Source organism: Trichechus manatus, unplaced genomic scaffold (genome assembly GCF_000243295.1).
Source record: "Trichechus manatus latirostris isolate Lorelei unplaced genomic scaffold, TriManLat1.0 scaffold00085, whole genome shotgun sequence".
Classification (NCBI taxonomy): Eukaryota; Metazoa; Chordata; class Mammalia; order Sirenia; family Trichechidae; genus Trichechus; species Trichechus manatus.
Genome location: NW_004444021.1, coordinates 11959822 through 11969032, shown reverse-complemented (window position 1 = coordinate 11969032; position 9211 = coordinate 11959822). Strand labels below are relative to the sequence as shown.

Genomic DNA, 9211 nt, shown 5'->3' with positions numbered 1-9211 from the left:
AAATTTGGAAGACAGCTACCTGGCCAACCAACTGGAAGACATTCATATTTATGCCTATTCCCAAGAAAGGTGATCCAACTGAATGTGGAAATTATCTAACAATATCATTAATATCACACGCAAGTAAAATTTTGCTGAAGATCATTCAAAAGCAGCTGCAGCAGTACTTCTATATACTTGATTATTTTCTGAATAGTGGTTCTATCCATTACTGAGAGAGAGGTGTTGACATCCCCAATTTTATTGTGGATTTCTTGATTTCTCCTTTCAGTTCTGCCATTTGTTGCTTCATGTATTTTGAAGCTCTGTCATTTGCTGCATACATATATAGGATTGCTATGTCTTCTTTGTGAATTGACCCTTTTATCAATGTATGACATCATTCTTTGTCCCTGGTAATTTTCTTAGCTCTTAAGTCTGCTAAATCTGCTATTAATATATCCACTGCTACTTTCTTTTGATTAATGTTTGCATGGAATATCTTTTTCCATCCTTTTTCTTTTAACATGCCATTATCATTACATTTGAAGTGAGTTTCTTATAGACAGCATATAGTTGGGGTCATGTGCTTTGTTTTGGTTTTTATTTATTTATTTATTTTTAACCCATTCTTCTAATCCCTGACTTTTAATTCCTGTGTTTAGATCATTTACATTTAATGTAAACATTGATATGTCAGGTCATCTGTTAGTTGAATCCGTTTCCCTTGGGCACCTTATAATTTAATTTTCATTTCTGATTGATTTTGTTTTTTCTTCTATCCCTACCCTAAGTTCAATCAACTTTCATTTCACTTTTTGGTCCATTGTTCTTAGATTTTGTATTTCCAGTTCAAAGTGTTTTCTGTTTCATATACCAAAAAAACCTAAATGAGAATATTCAATTCAGATTACAGTATTATATTACAGCTTTCTTTAATTTTATGGAGTTTTCTGAACGAGGGTTTTTATCGGATAAAATGCATTGTTGTATTACAGCTTTAATTTTATGGATTTTTTGAACAAGAGTTTTTATCAGGTAAAATGCACTGACTCATATGAAATGAATCAGAAAAATTCATTTCTGATTTTTTGCAGCAGTTTTGTATAGATGTGGCCTGTTTTGTTCTATTTCTATTCATTTAATGGACTGGGTGGTTCTTGCCTTCTGTCAGTTCTGTCCTTTCCTATGCAGTTTTTATGATGGTGCTGGTGGGGAGAATTTGGGGTGTCTTGTTTCTTTTTAATCTCTACAGGATACTTAAGTTTCCCCCTTTTACTTCCTTCTTTCCTATGACTGCCATATCTTCAAGGGGTACCACCATTTCTTTATATATCTGAATCTTCCCAAAAGCAATGCTTTCCTATGGTTGTCAGTTCTGGTCCCATTCATTTTCAACCCCCTTTCCCATAGCTGGTGTTACGAGCCACACTAAATCCCAGTTTTCTCTTTCTGGAATGATTTTGTCTGTGCTTTGTCTATATACTCTGTGCTCATCTATTCTTATTTAGACCCTAAGTTTCTCTTAAGCTTCCCCTGCGCCAGTCTCTGCAACCACAAGCTTACTGATGTTCCCTAGTGCTGGTGAAGGTCTGGTTCATGTATGGTTTTATTTCCTCTCCCTGTTGGATTTATGGCTTTGGGGGGAGTTTTGAGTTCATAGTACCCCCAAAGCTGATGGTTCATAGCACCAGCTACAGGAGATTCAAGAGCAGGCAACCAACATTCATTGTTTTCCAAACCCCACAGGAGCAGGAATTTTTTTTTTCCATTGATATATTTCCAGCTCCTACATCAAGGCCTGATACATAGCAGGAGCTCAATAAATTATTGAACATCATTCACTTAGGTTCCTCAGAAGCATATATGTGTGTATATGTGTGTGTGTGTGTGTGTGTGTGTGTGTGTGTGTATTTAGCTATTCTTTGAATGAGAACAGTGTGTGCTGCTACCTAGCAGCTTTTCTAAATTTTGACGTTATCTTCCTTTTAGTCTGAGACCAGCACTAGCCCCAAACTTCAGGCTGATGCCAGATATTTCTATCCTCCCACTAATTCAGAGAAGACCAACTATTAGTGTTGGCAATTTCAAGATCCATGCAAGAAACAGTTGGTTTAAAGAAAAAAAGGATGAGACACCCCCCTCCAATAATCAGACTTATTGTAATACTGCTCATTAACTAATTAATATAATCTTAAGATTTTCATTTTTATAAATAATACTACAAAGGATATAATTGGGCATTTAAAGTTTTATCTCTTTAGGATTATTTCCCTATAATGAATAGCAGAAAGTGGAATTACAGGGTCAAAGGACATGAATATAATTACATGACATTTCTAATTAATTAAATTTGAGTGTCGATTTAGTCTTCTGTCTTTCTAACTCCGTATAAGAATAGAAGAATTGTGGAAGACAGGGAAAACATATATATATATAAAAAATGCACTATGCAAGTAACCCATCCTATCTCATAATCTAAAACCTTATTAATACATGAACATTTTACATACTCGTAACCATGACTATTAAATTAAGGATGACTCTTCTTCATCCCTCCGTAAGAAACGAAAATGAAGAGAATTATATCCCCCTATAGCAATGACCATTCAGGCTGAATACTCAAAGAACAAAAGTTCCCTCTATCTTTATTGTTTATTTTAGTAACACTGTATCTTCAGTTTTGGTTTTTGGTTAAGAATCTACACAACTTGAAGAGAAAAACAAAAGAAAAATATTTTGTATGTGTTCTGTCAAGAACTTGTAATCATTCATTTATTCATCAAATATTTATTCAGAACCTATTGCAGGCACTGGTGGCCCTGGGCAAACCGTGAACCTGTGAAAAATACTCAAAAATGCTGCAAGACAGCATCTTTAAAAAGAGATTCACTCTTGTTTTTGCGTATTAGAAGCAAAAGCAAATCTAGATTATTTACTATTTCACTCAAATAAAATGATATATGATATTCTTAATTCCATGATAAACTTTTATGAATAGTTGGTCAAAAGAGGGCCATATGAATTGAGAATTACTTGGTGTGGCTGTAACCAACATCAGTACACAAGTGTGCTCCCCTCTGAAATCGAGTCAACAGCATCAATGTATATTCCAAGGCCACTGAAGACTAAGCTAACTACTGTGGGGATGCCTTCTCTTTTGCCCTACCTATATCTGACAACTTTAGACTCAAAACCTTATAGTAAAATATCTACAAACTTATTTTATCTGAACTTTATAAATTAGCTTGAAGGTGAGGAAGTAATTACAAAAATCATAGTAACAATAAAATCATAGCATATAGCTTTGAAAAAACAATCACTGCATAGAATTACCAGAGTCTAGTATTGTTAATTCCAATAATTATACAATCTTCCTCCTTTTAATAATTCAACTAGCCCATCAGCCTTAAACAAATAAGGCTTTAAATAGCTAGCTTTCAGCTGTTGCTCATTTCGAAAAGGACACTTGCTCCTACATGACTCTTCTGAGGCAGACTCATCCTCAGGATCAGTATTTCCAACCACAACACAGTATTTGGATATGATGGCCGTACCTGTGCTCGGGGAAATACTTATGGGTGAAATGAACTAAGGGCCTAATGAATATCATATTGTAAGAAAGGAAGGTAACTCTGTGAGGCAAGTTTCACAAATATATTTTGTAACATCATCTGTAATCTTGTCCAATTTCATTTTTCAAGATACTCCCTCAGGTTGTCAAATTCAGTGATGAACCGTCCTTACTGATAACAACTCCAAAAAGGTACTAAAGCTTTCACCTCATTGTCACAGGATTTTCCCCCTTTTTTCTCCATTATCACCTTTCTTCTCTGACCACTTAAACCTAAATTGCTTCTCATTTATCAAGGTAATGTTCTCACACCCATCATTTCCCACTGTGTTTTTCCTATAATTTCAGTACAATCAAAATCCTGCCATCAGTCATCTTGAGGAAAAAAAATATTTTCCTGATAGTGACTAATATTATAGAAAAATGCAGTCTCAAAGCCTCCACATATCATTCTAGGAAGTATCAAGTATCACAAATTATAAATTTCAGAATATATTTATATAAACGTTTAAAATACACTGTCAGTTAAACAAATACCAATGTCTGTATTTGAAAGCAAGCTCTCTTTGAGATTAACATAATGAGTTTGCATTTGGAAAGGGGGAAAGCCACAAATTTCAAGGCTGATGACAGAAAAAAAAAATGGTATTAAAAGGCAGAAGGTAGTTTTCAATATCTACCAACATCAGGGTATGTGACAGACTGACTAACTTGGAAGCTGCCAACGCAGCAGACACTGGTCTCAGCAAGCAGCCAATACTGTAGTTCCTGCTGTTATCAAGACCGTGTATGTCCTGGGCTGCAAGTCAGTCCAGGGATTAGCACCCACAAGTCCTAGAGCCAGTATGTTTCCCTCTTCAAGACAAACCCTGTCAAAATAATACTCTATTTAATCTAATAATATCATAAATATACCACGTTATTTTTTTCATCATTAACATACAAAACAAATCCTGCAACATTAGCTTCAGTAATTCCAGCATGCTTGGTTTCCTCACGAATTTTAGGTAAACATATGGCAACATTTTAAATTCATTTCACTGGTGAGGTATGAAAGGGTACAATTGTACATGATGTAAAAGACTTGTAATTAAGGTTGAGAACGAAAATTATAACAATAGCTTTGGGGCTGTGATGTTGAAACAACAGTTAAACACTCATGCTAATAAAGATAACTGTGCCTTTGACAAAGGTAAAGTCCCAGTAGGACAGAGGGATTTCTTGACTGCTGCCTCCATGGGTGCTGACTGTGGATCCAAGTAAAATGAAATCCTTGACAACCTCAGTCTTTTCTGTTTATCGTGATGTTACTTATTGGTCCAGTTGTGAGGATTTCTGTTTTCTTTATGTTGAAGTGTAATTCATACTGAAGGCTGTGGTCTTTGATCTTCATCAGTAAGTGCTTTAAGTCCTCTTCACTTTCAGCAAGCAAGGTTGTGTCATCTGCATAACGCAGATCGTTAATGAGTCTTCCTTTAATCCTGAAGCCCCGTTCTTCTTCATACAGTCCAGCTTCTCGGATTATCTGCTCAGCGCACAGACTGAATACATATGGTGAAAGGATACAACCCTGAGGTACAACTTTCCTGACTAAATAATGCAGTATCCCCTTGTTCTGATCGAACGGCTGCCTCTTGATCCATGTACAGATTCCTCATGAGCATAATTAAGTGTTCCGGAATTCCCATTCTTCACAATGTTATCCATAATTTGTTATGATCTACACAGTCGAATGCCTTAGCATAGTCAATAAAACACAGGTAAACATCCTTCTGGTATTCTCTGCTTTCAGCCAGGATCCATCTTACTTCAGCAATGATATCCCTGGTTCCACGTCCGCTTCTAAATCCAGCTTGAATTTCTGGCAGTTCCCTGTCAGTATACTGCTGCAGCCCCTTTAGAAAGATCTTCAGCAAAATTTTGCTGGCATGTGATATTGTTTGACAACTTCTGCATTCGATTGGATCACCTTTCAGCAAAAAAGAGTAAGACCCTCAACGAGATGGACTGACATAGTGGCTGCAACAATGGGCTCAAAGCATAGCAACAATTGTGAGGATGGCACAGGACTGGGCAGTGTTTTGCTCTGTTGTGCATAGGGTTGCTATGAGTCAGAACCGACTCGACGGTACCTAACAACAACAACAACAGGATAGAGGGATACAGGGAGACCTCCCTTAGTGCAGCAGCAGGATTCAGATATCTACACATCAGCCATATTCAAACCTTAGCCTTACGTACTGAGAAAAAACATCTTGAGTTTCTACTTCAACTTAGAAGAGAGAGATTTCATCAAAACTCCAATTCTATCATGATTAAAATAAATTTTGAGTGCACAGAGAAATTCAGGCTAACCTGCTGCTGTCGAGTCAATTCTAACTCATAGGGACCCTACAGGACAGAGCAGAACTGCCCCATAGGGTTTCCAAGGCTGTAAATCTTTACGGAAGCAGACTGCCACATCTTTCTCCTCAGGAGTGGCTGGTGGGTTCCAACTGCTGACCTTTTGGTTAGCAACAAAGTGCTTAACCACCGCGCCACCAGAGAAGTTCTCTAGGTCATTATTTGACTTTCTATTGGAAAAGGAGAGATCACAAATACACACAACCCATCCTCTCTCGCTTCCCCATTAGCCTCTGGAAAGAAAGAGTGCATTCACATTTTCCTTTCATCTTTTTTTATATGGTCTTTTTTAGTGAGGTAGGAGGTAGAGGTGTGACTGTTGCCGGAGTCTTCCAGAAGACAAGGATTACTATCCATTAAACCTAAGGGAGTCCCTGGATAGTGCAAATGGTTAAGTGCTCGACTACCAGCCAAAAGTTTGGTGGTTCAAACCTACCCAGAGGAACCTTAGAGGACAGGCCTGGTGATCTTCCAAAAGGTCACAGCATTGAAAACCCGATAGAGTAGTTCTACTCTGCACACACGGGGCCACCATGAGTCAGAATCAACTCGATGGCAACTAACAACAAAACCTAAAAAGTCAACTATATCTCAAGGTACAGTCACAACAAACTCTTATTCAAACCCACAGCTAGATAGCTCTAAGGCTGTTGAAATTCACTTTATACTACAAATAATAAAACTACTTACTTTTAACTAAGAAGTTTTATCTGCCAGTGAATTCTGAATATTTTCATAGCTAAGATATTTTGAATGGGGAAATCTTGAGGAACTACACCTTTGCAGGGGAAAGATACGTTTGCTTATTTAACTGTGTCAATGATGGGGAGGCAGTCTAGACCACTTAGCATGTACTGTGAGGACTGAAATGCAGCTCCGGGTCTAGCAATCATAAATGTTATAGGTCTACTCAGTTCTGGACCTTCTCCTTAATTATATCTAATATTACACAGACACACATGCACACACACCTGGGACCATAAACTGATAAATGAAAGACTCAGATTAAAAGATGAAATTGTATCATTGATCTCATCTTTGCTTTTTATACTTTATGCACATATACATACACACAGTCCACTCTGTATTATGGTGAAAGTTAACCTAAAACACAAGGCTAAACGCATGTGGCACAAAGACGATGTCATGTAAACTTGATTTAGCAAAAACCACATTTAGGATTTAGAGACACATTTTTATTCACCAGATGTTTTCCAAATGTGGAAAATTAATACAATAGGTTAGGAACACTTTATAAATATCACATAAATTGTTTTCTGTCTATCAAAGAGCCTGCTGTTGTTTCTTAGCTGAGTTTTTCTGTTTGGGGAAGGGCAAAAATTCAATCCCCACTGCATGTTCCTCTTGCTCTCTCCCCTAATTTCCCCAATGACACAGACCTGAAATGTGGTGTTGGGAATTACAGACCCAAACATCCCTCCTTGTCATCAACACCTGGTCACCCACTGTTTGATTTCTGACCAAGAGTGGTCAGTCTGAGGCTGTTTCCACATTGCAGCCTCACATGACCATGTCTACTGCTCACTAAAGCACTTCAAAGAACAAATGCCTCTGATCGCATAGCTTACTGACATGGAACTGCCGATATTTGACATTTTTAACCTACTAACACAGCAATTTCACATGGTTCAACCTAACAGAGTTTACCTGGTTCAAAGCAGTTTTAACTTTTTCACAAATGCATTGCTACTCTTTACCACTGTTAATAGTAAAACCAGTTAATCTGCTACCAAATGGCCAAGAAATGACTCTGCATAGGAAAAAAAATTTAGGAAGAATCTATACATCAAATTACAGTTAGAGCTGAGGGGAAGCATTACAGAAACAATTTTATTTTCCACATGTACGTTTCTGTATCATTTGAACTGTTTATGACAGAGATATATTACTTTCCGTAATAAAAAACACACCGGAAAAAATTCTTTATTACAAGTGGATTAGTTGAGGAGAGCTAAAACAACACTATAAAATAAAACACATACAGATGTTTCACTGCACAATTACTATGCCTGTGGCAACTACAATAATGAATCATAACTGCAGCGTGTTTCTTCACTACTAATCACTCTTCGTTGGGGTACTGGTGGGAACACTTGCGCTCTGAGGGTTTCTTTTCCCATCCTGGTACTCTGTAGGCTCTGCATCAGCCTCTAGTTTGCTTTCATATCACACAGTAATCCAAGCTGTTGAAATGCTTTCTTGCCTAAATAGTTCCTTCCCTGCATAAGAATTAATTTACTCACTACAAAATGCTATCAGTCTTAGCGTCTCCCTGCAAATGACCCATCAACTGCACATCAGTACTCTAGCTAATTTTGTTCCTATTTGCCACTGGAAAGATCCATGCAAATGCTGGTACTACACAGATGCTAGAACTGTGGTTCTTCTCAAATTCAGACACCTTACTAGTAACTTCTGCAGAAATGAGACTTGCTAAGTAACTGGGTGAGCGTGGTGGTGGTTACAGTCAAGTGTCGTCTTTAGCCAGAAAAGAGACAATCTCTGGGCTGAAGGCTCCGGGAAGACTTGGTAAAAGAAGAGTTAATTTTCTGTCTGGCAATAAAAACTAGACTTAAAAGCTATGAGCTGGTTGCATTGAAAAGGTTTTGCTTTATTTTAACTATTTCACACTTTATTACACATGGGTTACACATACAGTCATCAAGAACATTACAAAGCATACAGTAAAAAAAGGGCATGTGGTTTGACACCAAGCTCCTAATATCTTCTAGTTAAGAAGAATAAACATTTACATCATATTAGCTATCACTGTTTGACCAGCCTTAAATCAACCTACTCTTTACCCAAAAGTATGTGAATAGCCAGTATTGTCTTCTTTTAAAGTCAAACTATTTTCTTTGCCATCGCTGCAAGTCCCAGTGCTTAAAAGTCTGCACATGGGAAACACAACTTTGGAAGCCAGTTAAGTGGGAGAGCACTGTAGTTTCTAGCATGTTCTGAGACACAAAAGACTCCATCCTCTCCTTTTGTCAGGAGGTAGTCTCTTGAGTTCACAATAGCAGAAGCCATAGACCACCACACAGTACTTACTCCTCAAAGTGTGATTCTCCAACCACCTACATCAAAACCGATATAAATGGAGATTCACCGGGCCCTATATCAAACCTACCAAATCCAAATCTATAGGGGTGGGACCCAAAGAGCACTAATAATATTTAACATCTACTATGTACCAAGCAGAAACCCTGGTGACGTAGTGGTTAAGAGCTATGG

General features: G+C 37.5%; 1 protein-coding gene across 1 annotated transcript in view; it reads right to left on the bottom strand.

Annotated features, from left to right (window-relative positions):
* LOC101356650 (cyclin-dependent kinase 14-like) overlaps window positions 1–9211 on the bottom strand; it is a gene marked incomplete at its 3' end in the record, with an annotated part of 331988 nt that overhangs the window by 826 nt on the left and 321951 nt on the right. The gene's annotated exons all lie outside the window — the stretch shown is intronic.